Here is a 16,614-nt window from a genome sequence, read left to right on the forward strand (position 1 = left end):
ACCAAAATATTCTTTATTGAATATGACTGTCCGTTCAGAATTGTAAAAAAGTATGTTTAGCAATTTTAAAAGATTTAACAATTAAGCGCATCGGGTATTTTAGATCATTGGCTATTTTACAAATTTTCAATATTTCTTCATCTATGAATTCTGGGCTACAATACGCGAAGCTCTCAAAAACATGGATGAGAATACAGATTCAAAATATACATCACAATGTGAAGAATAATCGTGTGCATAAGAACAGTTATTTTCTGGTTTTCTGTATATTTTGAGTTTAAAATCAAAGTCCCCCCTTAAGGGATTGGAATGTAAATCGATAAAGAATGAATATCAGTTTTTGAGAAAGTCTTCTAATTTGATGAGATCTAAAGTAACATATTTGTCTAATCTCAACATCATGTCATTGCCCGATACCTCTTATAAATGTTCTTTCTCTCTAACTCCCTATATTGAATTCCCCCCGTCTCGCACTCCCTTATTCTTCCCGTCTCCTTGTCTCGCCTCCTGCCTTAACAACGCTGGAAACACTGAGACAAATTATATTGTGACAAACCATTTGCAATTTCAACATTTCACGCTAGGGCAGCTGGGATCTCTGCAGCCATGATGGTGCTCAGACTAATGTTGTTATGGCGCTGAGGCGGACTAATGGTAGTGGCGCTTAACACTGCTCTCTCTCTCTCTCTCTCTAATCTCTCTCTCTCTCTCTCTCTCTCTCTCTACTCTCTCTCTCTCTCTCTCTCTCTCTCTCTCTCTCTCTCTCTCTCTCTCTCTCTCTCTCTCTCTCTCTCTCTCTCTCTCTCTCTCTCTCTCTCTCTCTCTCTCTCTCTCTGTATATGTATATATGTTTATGTGTATATATATACATATATATATATATATACATAAAGACAGCATCTTTGCAGGTAGGTACTCTGTTCTGACGCATATTGCGAAAGGGAAGCCTGTTAAACAACTTCACTACCTGAGGATTGATGCTGTTCTTGTCATTTGAGCATGAAGATACCGTTAACACTAATAATAATAATTATTATATTAATAATAGTAACAATAATAATAACAGTAATAATAATAATAGTAATGATAATAATAATAATAATGACAATAATATTAATAATAATAATATTAATGACAATAATGATAATAATAATAATAATAATAATAATAATAATAATAATAATAATAATAATAATAATAATAATAATAATAATAATAATAATAATAATAATGCCTCCACAGAATTACCTGAATAAGAGAGACTTATCTCTCTCTCCCCAGAGCAAGAGACTAAATTTCCCCTGCTTAAACACCTCTGCATTAGAGGACTCAGACGTAGGAAGCACAAGGAAATTAGGAACCAGGACCACGGAACCTAATTAACATTTGGGAAATGAAAGGGAACTAATTACCAGAAGCCAAAGCAAAATTAGTAGAAAAACCTAATTAAGAGTAATTAAGAAGGGAAAGTAATTAGGAAGACATATAATAGAGACACCTGATTAGAGGGATGCTGTATCTAATTAAGGGCACCTAATTATCTATGTGCAGTGTAATTTTATAATTATTAAAAGGGAATCATCTTTTCTTTCCTTAAAATCTCACAAAATTTCTAAATTAGATTTTGATTTTGATTTTTTCCTACAATTCGGTATTTAAAATTTGGTTAAGTGATTTTTTTGTAACTGGGCGAAACGTGACTTGATTAAAGCTCTATACAGGGCGAAAATTGACGTGATAAAACTCTACAATGAGTGAAATGTGAATTGATGAAGCTCTACGCAGAGCGAAACGTGACAATAAAGTTTTACACAGAGCGAAACATGACCGGATGAAGCTCTACAGGAAACGAAAAGTTGCTAAAGCTCTAAACAGTTCGAAACATTACTTGACAAAGCTCTACGCAGAGGGAAGCATAATTTGGAAGAACTCTACAGAGAGCGAAACATTGTTTATACAGCTGTGCACAGAGCGATACACGATAAAGCTCTACACAGGGCGAAACACGACTTGATAAAGCTCTGCACAGAGCGTTGACCCAGCGAAGCATCGTACAGAAACGTGTTTCTCTTCAATATCATCGAAGTTTCGCCCTTCGAGTCCCTCCTTTTATTCGCGTTTCTGGCGAAAATGGAGAATAAATTTGGAGATATGGAATTGTGTAGCAACCTAAGAATAGCGAAGATAAATGGCGCAGGTGGACTAGTTATGTTTAAAATTATTATTTTTTTTCTTAAATTTCATAGTTCTGTTGTTTACTCTTAGTGGTTCTGTTGTTTACTCTTAGTGGTTCTGTTGTTTACCCTTAGTGGTTCTGTTGTTTACCCTTAGTGGTTCTGTTTACCCTTAGTGGTTCTGGTGTTTACTCTAAGTGGTTCTGTTGTTTACCCTTAGTGGTTCTGTTGTTTACCCTTAGTGGTTCTGTTGTTTACTCTTAGTGGTTCTGTTGTTTACCCTTAGTGGTTCTGTTGTTTACCCTTAGTGGTTCTGTTGTTTACCCTTAGTGGTTCTGTTGTTTACCCTTAGTGGTTCTGGTGTTTACTCTAAGTGGTTCTGTTGTTTACCCTTAGTGGTTCTGTTGTTTACCCTTAGTGGTTCTGTTGTTTACTCTTAGTGGTTCTGTTGTTTACTCTTAGTGGTTCTGGTGTTTACAATTAGTGGTTCTGTTGTTTACCCTTAATGGTTCTGTTGTTTACCCTTAGTGGTTCTGTTGTTTACCCTTAGTGGTTCTGTTGTTTACCCTTAGTGGTTCTGATGTTTACTCTTAGTGGTTCTGTTGTTTACTCTTAGTGGTTCTGATGTTTACTCTTAGTGGTTCTGTTGTTTACTCTTAGTGGTTCTGTTGTTTACCCTTAGTGGTTCTGTTGTTTACCCTTAGTGGTTCTGTTGTTTACTCTTAGTGGTTCTGTTGTTTACCCTTAGTGGTTCTGATGTTTACTCTTAGTGGTTCTGTTGTTTACCCTTAGTGGTTCTGTTGTTTACCCTTAGTGGTTCAGTTGTTTACATCTAATGGTGATGTTTACATCTCATGGTAATACTGCTGCTCTCATGGCATTGTTTACACTGCATACGCCTCAAGGTCAACTCTGTTTGCGTCTCACGTCTAGACTGTTTGCCCATTGCTAATAAATGTCCTTAAATGACTGTCATTATATCCCTTCTGATATGATTATTTCCCTAATTGACCCTGCTTAATGAAGGCTCCTCCTCTCGTTCGGTGAATTACACAGGCAGTTGTGTGAACCTCGTTAATGGAGTGTCAGGTGGGCTAATTGAGGAGATTAACCAGTCTCTGGTGATGGGGGGGGGAGGGGGAATTAACCCCTTAAGGAGATTCTACGCTTTCTATTAATTAGCGAGTAATGTGTGTGTTTTAATCGTTGATTTTCCGTATTTATAGGGTGAGGTGGGACGTGGTGGATATAATGGGGAGGTGGATTGATGAGTAAACCAGGCTCCAGGATGTGTGTGTGTGTGTGTGTGTGTGTGTGTGTGTGTGTGTGTGTGTGTGTGTGTGTGTGTGTGTGTGTGTGTGTGTGTGTGTGTGTGTGTGTGTGTGTGTGTGTGTGTGTGTGTGTGTGTGTGTGTGTGTGTGTGTGTGTGTGTGTGTGTGTGTGTGTGTACGTTTGGACACATATGTACATAACATAGACTAACACATTTAAGATCAGAGAGGGAGAGAGAGAGAGAGAGAGAGAGAGAGAGAGAGAGAGAGAGAGAGAGAGAGAGAGAGAGAGAGAGAGAGAGAGAGAGAGAGAGAGAGAGAGAGAGAGAGAGAGAGAGAGAGAGAGAGAGAGAGAGAGAGAGAGAGAGAAGATATCTCAAACAACCAGAGATAAGTATAAAGTATTCAACTCAAGCAGGACCTTTAAATGGAGACTGGGGTGTCTCTCTCATATTAAGCACTCAGACCAACCTCACCTTTGTGAGTAAAACTCCTTTTAAGCACCTGCCCCCCAGTGGCTTTTTATTTGCCGTTTTTGTCGACAGGGGTTTTCTGTTCTAGCACTTGCTGTCTTCAGGGGAAATAATGTGAAATTACAAAAAGAAGAAGAAGGGGATTGTGTGGGTTGTGTAGCTGTGTTGGGGTTATAGTGGGTTTCTGTAGCTGTGATGGGGTTGTTGTGGGGTTGTGTAGCTGTGTTGGGGTTGTTGTGGGGATTCTGTAGCTGTGATGGGGTTGTAGTGGGGTTGTGTAGCTGTGATGGGGTTGTTGTGGGGTTGTGTAGTGGTGTTGTTGGGGTTGTTGGGGTTGTGGGGTAGCTGTGTTGGGGTTGTAGTGGGGTTGTGTAGCTGTGATTTGGGGTGGTGTAGCTGTGTTGGAGGTGTGGTGTGGATGTGGTAGGGGTTGTGTAGTTGTAGAGTGTGGTTGTGTGGGGTTGTAGTTTGGTTGTTGTGTGGTTTTGGAGGGGTTGTGGTGTGGTTGTGGTGGGGTTGTGGTTTGGTTGTGGTATGGATGTGGTTTTAGCTTGGTGGTGGGGTTGTGTTGTGGATGTGGTGTGGCTTTGTGTAGTGTGGTTTGGTTGTGGTGGGGTTGTGGTGGATGGTTTTAGGTGTGGTTGGTGGTGTGGATGTGGTGTGGTTGTGGTGTGGTTGTGGTGGGGCTGTGGCGTGGTCTGGTGGTGGTTGTAGTGTAATTGTGGTGGGGCTGTGGCGTGGTCGTGGTGTGGTTGTAGTTGGGAGGAGGTGTGCCTTGAGACGACAACGCTAGCGGCTCAGGGCCAACCACACTGCCATCCCACCACCATCAGGAGTCAGCACAGTGCCAACCCACCAGCCTCACTTGAGAGGCAAATTCCCTCACTCTAACACCTCAGTCTGAACGGTATCTTACAGCCTCTCGCTAGGACGCTCTCTCACAGCAAGGTTACTGCAGCTTTTTTAAGCGTTGAGGACCAAATGTGTCAGTGTTTTGCACACTGCCAGTTCATGTTATGTTAAAGGAGATGCAAGAAGGCAGGCAGGCAGTGTGCCAAAGCGTGGAAATGAGGAAAATGAATTAAGGACAAGAAGGAAAACTTTAAGAAAACAAAAATGAACATTCTAACAGAGTTGAATATAAAACAAACATATAATTTCTGGTTTGTATGTTGAAGGATACAACAGGAATTATGGATGTGTGGAGAAACTGGAAGAGGATTTACCAGCCTCTGTCAGGAAATTATCTAAATGACATTATTCATTGTCATCCATCATATTTCTTCCTCCATTTCACCACTGAACACATTCTCCACGTGCCCTGTTTCGTATCATCCTTTTCACGCATGATAGACGCCTCGGGAGGAGAAAGAGAGAGAGAGAGAGAGAGAGAGAGAGAGAGAGAGAGAGAGAGAGAAAAGACAGCATCATGCCAGCAAATCTCAACAAAGTCTTCCAGTGGGCAACAGACAATATCATGCTAGGTAAAAAGGACACAAGTTTAACTAATGTGACATTTTCTCAATTAACATCTTACACCTCTGTGTACCTGATTCCTTGGATGGAGAGCCCCTCACCAGCGTTAATATAGAGGGGGAAGGTAGAGGAGAGAGGCTTCACACGGCCCCTCAACTTATGGTGGAGAATGCCCAAAATAAATCCATTACTTCCTCCCTACGTCTCAGCCAGCCGGCTAGTAAGCCAGCCGGTAATCTAGCCAGCCAGTCCACCAGGCTGCCAGTTAGCCAAGCCTGCCAGAAAGCCAGTAAGCAGCCTGCAGAACCAGCCAGCCTGCCAGCCAGCCAGCCAGCCAGTCAGCCAGTCAGCCAGACAGTAAACCAATGAGCTAGCCGTAAGCCGCTGGGATACCGGGATCACAGGGTTTCCCTGTGAGTGTCAAGAAATATAACAGTCGCGCCTGTCTAAATATAACAGCTGCGCCTGTCTAAAAATCACAGCTGCGCCTGTCTAAACATAATAGCAACCACTGTCTAAACATAACAGCAGTACTGTCTAAACATAACAGCAGCCACTGTATAAACATCCTATTTACAATTTCCGTTCAGACTATTTGTGATCTTGGCTTACGAGTTGTGGTGGGAGGGGGTGAGTGCACAGATGCTACGTCAACTGACAAGCTCGTCTAACATACGCTGAAAGACGTACGTGGAAAGTACGTAGAAAGGAGACGGACTTAGAAAGACGTAATGAGAACTCCGGAGAAATTATGAGGTTTAAAATGGGTAGAGAAAGAAAGACAAAAATAGTTGGCAGCCCTTTTCCCATTTTTATCACTGTTGTGATGTTCACTTCTAGGGTAACTGACGATTTTATTTTTCGCCGTCTCAGTAAACATTGCTCAGGGCACTTTACGAAGACACTTACTCCACCATAAACATTTCTCATACTAACTACTTTCTTTCCTAAACATTTCTCCATATTCCCTATGAAAGACTACTCCCTATAAGTTATCAGTATGCCTCATGGAGGAAAATCCTTGTCTCTTAAATATGTCTGAGGCACCAGAAGTCAAAGAGGGGAGACAAAGAAAAAGAGCAGCGCCAAGTGCGCGAACTCAGATCTACGTTATGAACTAGCATGGCAGGAGGAATCTCTATTAGATTTCGTTGCTGAATGGGATTTCTCTTTTCATTTTTATAGTCGTGTCTTTTTCAGGCGACTCAGAATGACTAGACAGCAGGGGAAGGGAGGGTAAGTCATGTGAAAACCATCATGTCCGCCACTTATACAGCAAGACAGCCGTCGAATGAGTTACGGTGAATATATTTCTTCTTTTGGTCACCCCCCCTTACGTTGGTGGGCAACAGCCGATGTCATTAATAAAAATATTGAAAGAAAACTTTAGTAACTACAAGCCTTCCTGAGCCTGCATCTTAAGAATCTTCAAGGAAAACAAGACTTCTCAAAATTATATTGGACTTGTATTTGAAGATAAGTTTCATTGTCTCGATCTTTTAGAACGAGATATTATTATAGTTCTGTGCAGTGTGCCACAATCTTGGGTTGAAATGAGTCATGGTTTTGAGCTTGTAGTTTTACACACTCAATACACTTCTAGTCAATACTCTGGGAAATAAAACACCTGCTCTTGCAGTCATCTTGTCAGATGTCATCAAAGATTTGAATTTCGAGTGCCCAGGGGAAATCACTCACATGTATGACTCAATGTCAATATCAGTGGCTATCTAGATTTTATTCTGCATGTGTTCGTTATAGCAACACTTTAAAACAATGATCTCATTGAGAGACTGAGAGAATAGAAGTCACAGAATTCACGTTTCGGTCGAGTTATCATGGACCAGGTATGTAAATCAGACATTGTTTCAAGTGTCATACGTCAGGTTCTGAAAGTGATGAGCCCAGTGGGGAATACTGAAAGGGCGACAAGTAGAGGGAGAATTGGGGTGGTGTGGCAAGCTGCCCACTGGTGCTCACACCCACACCTGCTATAGGGAGGGACGACATGGAATAATGCTGAAAACGTGAAGGAAACGATGCTAGAGCGTCAGTGTTGGAATAGTTGTCGTGCTTGTGTCCTCTGCGACAACATCTGGCTCCGCTATCACGTCTCCTGCCGGCGCTGATGCAGAAGCTTCTGCTTGTTAGCAGTGCCACTCTCCGCCAGCCTCTGCTAGTGTTGTTTAGAGGTATGAGGCCACTAATGCCAACCTCATCAACACACTAGGACGCAGCAGGAACCAGGCTCGACACACCTTCAGTAACGCACCTCTTCATAACTGACTACTGAGCACATCTTACCTCAAACAACCCTCTACTAAAGATTATAAATTCCCACCTATACTAATTCTCTGGGTAAAGCTGCCACTTAGTACCTGAGAATAAGTATAAAACGTCCTGCTACATCCATAGCACAAGGTGATTTGAGTGGATTAAAGAAGTGGATGTTGGTGAGTAATTATAGAGAGTCTTGGTGGCCTCCTTGCCTCTGTCCAAGCAGGCACTATGACGTAAGTGTGTATCATGCTCCAATTTTCTTCGTTTTCTATAAGAGAGTGGGTAACATCTTTGGGAATGAGTATGATTATCCTCGTGATGCCTTTGAACTAAAATAAAACCTTAATAATGTATATATATATATATATATATATATATATATATATATATATATATATATATATATATATATATATATATATATATATCTTTATATATATATACTATATATATATATATATATATATATATATATATATATATATATATATATATAGGATAAGTCCTCTGGTGTAAATTATGGGACCATTATGAGAGAGATGCATAAAAAGACTTCAAGGAAGAATGTTGGATTTCTTCCTGAAGCCGTTTGATATTCCACTTCCCTACCCCATCTTTTAGCATATTTTTTTGCAATAGGGAATATTTATTACATAATATGGTATATATATATATATATATATATATATATATATATATATATATATAAGTATAAAATTTTCCTGAACGATTCAAGGGTTTTATACTCTTTTAACTAGTATTGTGTATATTTGTGTGGCCAAGAGGAGGTTCAGTGACTAGTCAAAGTGGTAGTAACAATCAAGTGGTAATGACAATCAAAGAGTAAATTATAACAACCAAAGTAAACAATAACAATCAAAGTAAGTAATAACAATCAAAGTAAGTAATAACAATCAAAATGCACGTAATAACAATCAAAGTAAGTAATAACAATCAAAAGTAAGTAATAACAATCAAAGTAAATTACAACAACCAAAGTAAGCAATAACAATCTTAAGTATTAACAATCAAAAAGTAAATGACAATAACAATCAAAGTAAGTAATAACAATCAAAAGGTAAATGTATAATCAAAAGTAAGTAATAACAATCAAAGTAAGTAATAACAATCAAAAGTAAGTAATAACAATCAAAAATTAAGTAATGACAATCAAAGTAAGTAATAACAATCAATAAGTAATAACAGTCAGGTGGGTGATGACAGTCAGGGTGGGCGATGACAGTCAGGGAGGTGATGACTGATCAGGAATTCAGGTTATGACAGTGAGGGGTGGGCGATGACAGTCGAGGGTGGGTGATGACCAATCAGGGGTGAGTGATGACAGTCGGTGGTGACGACAGTCGAAATTAGGTGATGACAGTCGAGGTGGTATTGACAGCCAGGTAGAGTGATGACAGTCGAAAGTGGTATTGACAGCCAGAGGTAGTGATAACAATCGAATTAGGTGATGACAATCAGAAATTGAAGTGATGACAATCGAATTGCAAGTGATGACAATCGAGTCGGTATTAACAATCAATTAGGTAACAGTCAGAAGTGGTGATGACAGTCGGGGTGGGTGATGACAGTCAGGGTGGTGATGACCCAGTCAAAGTGGTGGTGTGAATCTGAGTAAATGAGTGACGATCAGGGTGGGTGATGACAGTCAGGGTGGGTGACAGCCAGGGGTGGTGATGACAGCCAGGAGTGGAGTGACGTAGCAGAGTGAGTGGTGACGGCCAGGGGTGAGTGATGACAGTCAGGGGTGGGTGGTATTGATCAGGGGTGAGTGATGACAGTAAGGGGTGGGTGGTGGCAGCCAGGGTGGGTGGTGACAGGCAGGGGTGAGTGATGACAGTAAGGGGTGGTGGTGACAGCCAGGGGGTGAGTAATGACAATCAGAATTGAGTGACAGTCAGGGGTGGAACATGACAGCCAGGGGTGGGTGACAGTCAGGGTGACGATGATGACTGAGGTGGGTGATGAAACAGTCAAAGTGGGTGATGACAGTCAAAGGAGTGGAGTGAAGACAGCCAGGGGTGAGTAATGACAGCCAGGGGTGGGTGGTGACAGTCAGGGGTGGATGATGTGTGAAGTGGAATGTATGTGGTGAGTGATGACAGTAAGGGTGGGTTGGTGACAGCCAGGGGTGGGTGATGACAGTCAGGGGTGGGTGGTGGCAGCCAGGGGTGGGTGTTGACAGGCAGGGGTGGGTGATGACAGTAAAGGGGTGGGTGGTGACAGCCAGGGGTGGGTGATGACGGTCAGGGGTGGGTGATGACAGTCAGGGTGGGTGATGACAGTCAGGGTGAGTGATGACAGTCAGAGGCAGGTGGTGACAGTCAGGGGTGGGTGATATTGACCGGGATTGGGTGATGACAGCCAGAAGTGGGTGATGACAGTCGGGGGTGGTGATGACGGCCAGGGGTGGGTGGGTGGCGGCAGGGTGAGTGATGACAGTCGAGGTGGAGTGATGACAGTGAAGTGAGTGATGACAGCCAGGGGTGGGTGATGACAATCGAAATTGGAGAGAGGTGATGACAGTCGGGGTGGGCGATGACAGCCAGGGGTGGGTGACAGTCGGGGTGGGTGATGACAGTCAGGGGTGGGTGATGACGGCCGGGGTGGTGATGACAGTCAGGGTGAGTGATGACAGTCAGGGGTGGTGATGACAGCCAGGGTGGGTAATGACGGCCAGGGGTGGGTGGTGACAGTCAGGGGTGGGTGGTGACAGCCGGGGTGGTTGATGACGGCCAGGGGTGAGTGATGACGGCCAGGGGTGGGTGATGACAATCAGGGGTGGGTGATGACAGTCAGGGTGGGTTATGACAGTCAGGGGTGAGTGATGACAGATCAGGGGTGGGCGGTATTGGCTAGGGGTGGGTGATGACAGTCCAGGGGTGGGTGATGATCAGGGTGGGTGATGACAGCCAGGGTGATGTGGCGATCGGGGGTGGAACAGTAGTCAGGGTGAGTTGATGACCAGGGATGAGTGATGACAGCCAGGGGTGGGTGATGACAGAAAGGGGGTGGGTGATGACAGCCGGGGGTGGTGATGACAATCAGGGGTGGGTGACAGTCAGGGTGGGTTATGACGGCCAGGGTGGGTGGTCGGGGTGGTGGTGACCGGGGTGGTGATGACAGTCGGGGTGGTGATGACAGTCAGGGGTGGGTGATGACGGCCAGGGGTGGGTGGTAGGCGGTCGGAGTTGAGGTTGATGGACGGTCGAGGAGTGAGTGATGACAGCCAGGGTGCAGATGGCCAGCAGCCAGGGGTGGGTGGTGACAGTCGGGAGTGGGTATTGACAGCCAGGGTGGTGATGACAGCCAGGGGTGGGATGACCTTGAGGGTGGTGATGACAATCGAAATTGGGTGAGTGACAGTCAGGGGCAGGTGATGACAGTCAAGGAATTAGGTGATGACAGTCAGGGTGAGCGATGACGGCTAGGGGTGGGTGATGACAGTCAGGGGGTGGGTGACAGTCAGAGTTGGGTGATGACAGCCAGCGGGGTGAGTGTGACAGCCAGGGGTGGGTGGTGACAGTCGGGGGTGGGTGATGGCAGCCAGGGATGAGTGATGACAGCCGGGGAGTGTGATGACTTATTAAGAGGGTGGAGTGATGACCAGGGGTGGGTGATGACAATCCGGGGTGGGTGATGACAGTCAGGGTGGGTTATGACAGCCAGGGGTAGGTGATGACAGTCAGGGTGGGTTATGACAGCCAGGGTGAGCGATGACAGTCAGAAAGTGGAGTGGTAACCAGTCAGGGGTGGGTGATGACAGTCAGAGGTGGAGTGATGACTGATCAGGAGTGAGTGATGACAGTCAAGTGGAGTGACAGTCAGAGTGAGTGATGACAATCAGAGTGATGACAGTCAAGGGTAGTGATGACAGTCAAGGATTAGGTGACAATCCAAGGTGGAATTATGACAATAAAAGTGGAAACGATGACAATCAAGTGGGTGATCAGAGAAGTGCATGATGACAGTCAGGGAGTGGGTGATGACAGTCAGGGAATGCGATGATGAATCAGGTGAAGGTATTGACAGCCAGGGTAGAGTGACAGTCAGGGGTGATGATGACAGCCAGGGTGGTGATGACAGTCAGGGTGAGTAACCCGACAGTCAGAAATTGGTAGTGACAGTCAGGGTGGTGATGACAGTCAGGGGTGGGTGATGACAGTCCAGGGGTGGGTGATGACAGTCAGGGTGGGTGATGACAGTCAGGGTGGGTGATGACAGTCAGGGTGATGACAGTCAGGGGTGGGGTGATGACAGTCAGGGGGTGGGGATGATGACGGTGAGGTGGTGATGACAGTCAGAGGGTGGGTGATGACAGTCAGAAATTAGGTGATGACAGCCAGGGTGGTGATGACAGCCAGGGTGGGTGATGACAGTAAGGGTGGGTGGTGACAGCCAGGGGTGGGTGATGACAGTCAGGGGTGGGTGGTGACAGTCAGGGGTGGGTGATGACGGTAAAGTTGGTGGGTGGCAAAATAAGGAGTGGAGTGGTGACAAACGAGTGAAATGATGACAGTAAAAGTGAGTGGTGACAGCAGGGTGGAGTGATGACAATCAGGGTGGGTGATGACAGTCAGGGTGGGTTATGACAATAGGGGTGGGTGATGACAGTCAGAGGAATGAGCAATGGCGCCAGGGTAGGTGATGACAGTCGGGAGACAGGTGATGACAGTCAGGGTGGAGTGAAGACAGCCGGGGTGGTAATGACAGCCAGGGTGGGTGGTGACAGTCAGGGTGGATGATGGCAGCCAGGGTGGGTGATGACAGCCGGGGTGGGTGATGACGTGGGGTGGGTGGTGACAGCCGGTGGGTGATGATGACAGTCGGGGTGGGTGGTGGCAGCCAGAATTGGGTGGTGACAGAGCAGGGTGAGTGATGACAGTAAAGGGTGGGTGGTGACAGCCAGGGAGTGGGTTGATGACAGTCAGGGTGGGTGGTGTAACCAATCAGAGTGGGTGATGACAGTCAAGTGAAGTATTGATGATCAGGGCAGGTAAGTGACAATCAGGGTGATGACAGCCAGGGTGAGTGATGACAGCAGGGTAAGTGTGTAATCAAGATGGGTGTAGCCCAGGCCAGGGGTGGGTGAAATTGGCCGGCCAGGGTGGGTGATGACAGTCAGGGTGGGTATTGACCAGTAAGGGTGATGATGACAGCCAGGGTGGGTGACAATCAGGGTGGTGATGACGGTCGGGGTGGGCGATGACAGCCAGGGTGGGTGATGACGATCCGAAGTGGTGATGACAGTCAGGGTGGGTGATGACAGCCAGGGTGGGTGATGACAGTCAGGGGTGGATGATGACAGTCAGGGTAGGTGATGACAGCCGGGGTGGGTGGCCTTGGCCAGGGGTGGGTGGTGACAGTCAGGGGTGGAGTGATGACGGCCAGGGGTGGGTGATGACAGCCGGGGTGGGTGATGACAGCCAGGGTGGGTGATGACAATCAGGGTGGGTGACAGTCAGGGGGTGAGTTATGACAGTCAGGGTGGTGATGACCAGTCGAGGTGGGCGGTAGCTAAGGGTGGGTGATGACGGTCAGGGTGGGTGATGACAGTAGGTGGGTGATGACAGCAGGTGGGTGGTGACAGTAGGTGGGTGGTGACAGTCAGGGTGGGTGTTGGCAGCCAGGGGATGGGTGGTGAGCAGCCAGGGTGGTGATGACAGTAAAGGGGTGGGTGATGACAGCCAGGGGTGGGTGATGACAATCAGGGTGGGTATTGGCAGTCAGGGGTGGGTTATGACAGCCAGGGTGGGTGATGACAGTCAGGGTGGGTGGTGGCAGCCAGGGTGAGTGGTGACAGCCAGGGTGGGTGACAACCAGTCAGGGGTGATTATTGACAATCAGAAATTGGGTGATGACAGTCAGGAGGTGGGTTATGACGGCCAGGGTGGGTGATGACAGTCAGGGGTGGGCGATGACAGCCAGGGTGGGTGATGACAGTCAGGGGTGGGTGACGGTCGGAGGTGGGTGAGGCAGCGCAGGTGGAGTAGAGCCAGCCAGGGTGGAGTGGTGACCAGTCAGGGTGGGTGATGACAGCCAGGGGTGGGTGATGACAGTCGGGGTGGGTGTGGTGGCAGCCAGCGGTGGGTGGTGACAGCCAGAGGGTGGGTGATGACAGTAAGGGTGGGTGGTGACAGTGAGAATTGGGTGATGACAGTCAGGGGTGGGTGATGACAGTCAGGGGTGGGTGATGACAGTCAGAGGTGGGTGATGAATCAGGGTGGGTGATGACGGCCAGGGTGGGTGATGACAGTCGGGGTGGGTGATGACAGTCAGGGGTGGGGTGGTGACAGTCAGGGGCGGGTGGTGACAGTCAGGGGTGGGTGATAACGGCCAGGGGTGGGTGTTGGCAGCCAGGGGTGGGTGATGATAGTCGGGGTGGGTGGTGGCCAGGGGTGGGTGGTGGCGGCCAGGGTGGAGTGATGACAGTCGAGTTGGGTGATGACAGTCAGGGTGGGTGATGACAGTCAGGGGTGGGTGATGACAGTCAGGGGTGGGTGATGACGGCCGGGGTGGGTATTGACAGTCAGGGGTGGGTGACAGTCAGGGTGGGTGGTGACAGTGGGGGCGGGTGGTGACAGTCAGGGTGGGTGTTGACAGCCAGGTGGGTGATGACAGCCAGGGGTGGGTGATGACGGTCGGGGTGGGTGATGACAGCCAGGGGTGGGTGGTGGCGGCGGGGTGGGTGATGACCGGTCAGGGGTGGGTGATGAGCGAGTAGGGGTTGGGTGATGAGCAAGCCAGGGGTGGGTGATGATATATTCAGAATTGGGGTGATGACAGTCAGGGGTGGGTGATGACGGCGAGGTGGATGATGACAGTCAGGGTGGTGATGACAGTCAGGGGTGGGTGATGACGGCCAAGGGTGGGTAATGACAGCCAGGGGTTGGGTGGTGACAAGTCGGGGTGGGTGACCAGTCAGGGGTGGGTGATGACAGTAAGAGGGGGTGGGTGGCCAATGGGGGTGGAGTGATGACAATCAGGGGGTAGTGATGACAGTCAGGGGGTGGGTGATGACAGTCAAGGGTGGGTGATGACAGTCAGGGTGGTGGTGACAGTCAGGGGTGGAGTGATGACAGTCAGGGGTGGGTGATGACAGCCAGGGGTGGAGTGATGACAGTCAGGGGTGGGTGATGACAGCCCGGGTGGGTGATGACAGTCCAGGGTGCGGTAATGACAGTCAGGGTGGTGATGACATGATCAGGGAGTGGGTGATGACAGTCAGGGGTGGGTGATGACAGTCAGAAATTGGGTGATGACAGTCAGAAGTGGAGTGATGACAGTCAGGGGTGGGTGATGACAGTCAGGTGGGTGATGACAGTCAGGAGTGGGTGATGACAGTCAGGAGTGGAGTGATGACAATGCGGGGTGGTGATGACAGTCAGGAGTGGGTGATGACAGTCGGAGATGGGTGATGACAGCTGGGGTGGGTGATGACAGCCAGGGTGGTGACTGACAGTAAAGGGTGGGTGTGACAATGAGAGTGGAGTGACAGTCAGGGGTGGTGGTGACAGTCAGGGGTGGTGATGACAGTAAGGGTGGGTGGTAGCGGCCAGAATTTAGGTGGTGACAGGCAGGGAGTGGGTGATGACAGTAAGGGTGGGTGGTGACAGCCAGGGTGAGTGATGACAATCAGGGGTGGTGATGACAGTCAGGGGGTGGGTTATGACAGCCAGGGTGGGTGATGACAGTCAGGGGTGGGCGATGACAGCCGGGGTGGGTGACCTTCAGTCAAGGTAGGTGATGACAGTCAGGGGTGGGTGAAGACGGCCGGCGGTGGGTGACAGCCGGGGGTGGGTGTTGACAGTCGGGGTGGATGATGACAGCCAGGGGTGAGTGATGACAGCCAGGGTGGGTGATGACAGTAGGGTGGAGTGGTGACGGCCAGGGTAGGTGATGACCGGTCGGGGTGGGTGGTGGCGGCCGGGGTAGGTAGTGACAGGCAGGGGTGGGTGATGACGGTAAGGGGTGGGTGGTGACAGCCAGGGGTAGGTATTAGTCAGGGGTGGGTGATGACAGTCGGGGTGGGTGATGACAGTCAGGGGTGAGTGACAGTCAGGGGCGGTGGTGACAGTCGGGGTGGGTGGTGGCAATGGGGTGGTGATGACGGCCGGGGGTGGTGATGACAGTCAGGGGTGGGTGATGACCGGGAGGTGGGATGTGGCGGCAGAGGTGGGTGATGACAGTCAGGGTGGGTGATGACAGTAGGGGTGAGTGGTGACAGCCAGGGTGGGTGATTGACGTCAGGGGGTGGGTGATGACAGTCGAGGGTGGGCGATGTTGATCGAGTGCGTGATGACAGTCAGGGGTGGTGATGACAGTCGGGGTGGAGTGATGACAGCCAGGGGTGGTGATGACAGTCAGGGAGTGGGTGGTAAACCCAGTCAGGGAGTGAGTGGTGACAGCCAGGGGTGGGTAATGACAGCCAGGGGTGATGGTGACAATCGGGGTGGGTGATGACAGCCAGGGGTGGAGTGGTGAGCCAGGGGTGGGTGATGACAGCCAGGGGTGGTGGTGACAATCAGGAGTGGGTGACAGTCAGGGTGGGTTATGACAGACAGGGGTGGGTGATGACAGTCAGGGGTGAGCGATGACAGCTGGGGGTGGGTGATGACAGCCAGGGGTGGGTGATGACAATCAGGGGTGGGTGATGACAGCCAGGGGGTGATGACAGCCAGGGGTGGGTGTTAGTGACAGTCAGGGGTGGGTGATGACAGCCAGGGATGGGTGATGACAGCCAGGGGTGGAGTGATGACAGTAAGGGTGGGTGATGACAGCCAGGTGGGTGATGACAATCAGGGGTGGTGATGACAGTCAGGGTGGGTTATGACGGCAGCCAGGGGTGGGTGACAGTCAGGGGTGGGTGGTGGCGGCCGGGGTGGGTGGTGACGGCCGGGGTGGGTGATGACGATCAGGGGT

The 16,614-nt window shown here is 48.6% G+C and overlaps 1 protein-coding gene across 1 annotated transcript in view; it reads right to left on the reverse strand.

The window, feature by feature from the left end:
- Positions 1-16,614, reverse strand: part of LOC128698235 (cingulin) — a 75,895-nt gene that overhangs the window by 30,771 nt on the left and 28,510 nt on the right.

Source organism: Cherax quadricarinatus, chromosome 63, assembly GCF_038502225.1.
Source record: "Cherax quadricarinatus isolate ZL_2023a chromosome 63, ASM3850222v1, whole genome shotgun sequence".
Lineage (NCBI taxonomy): Eukaryota > Metazoa > Arthropoda > Malacostraca > Decapoda > Parastacidae > Cherax > Cherax quadricarinatus.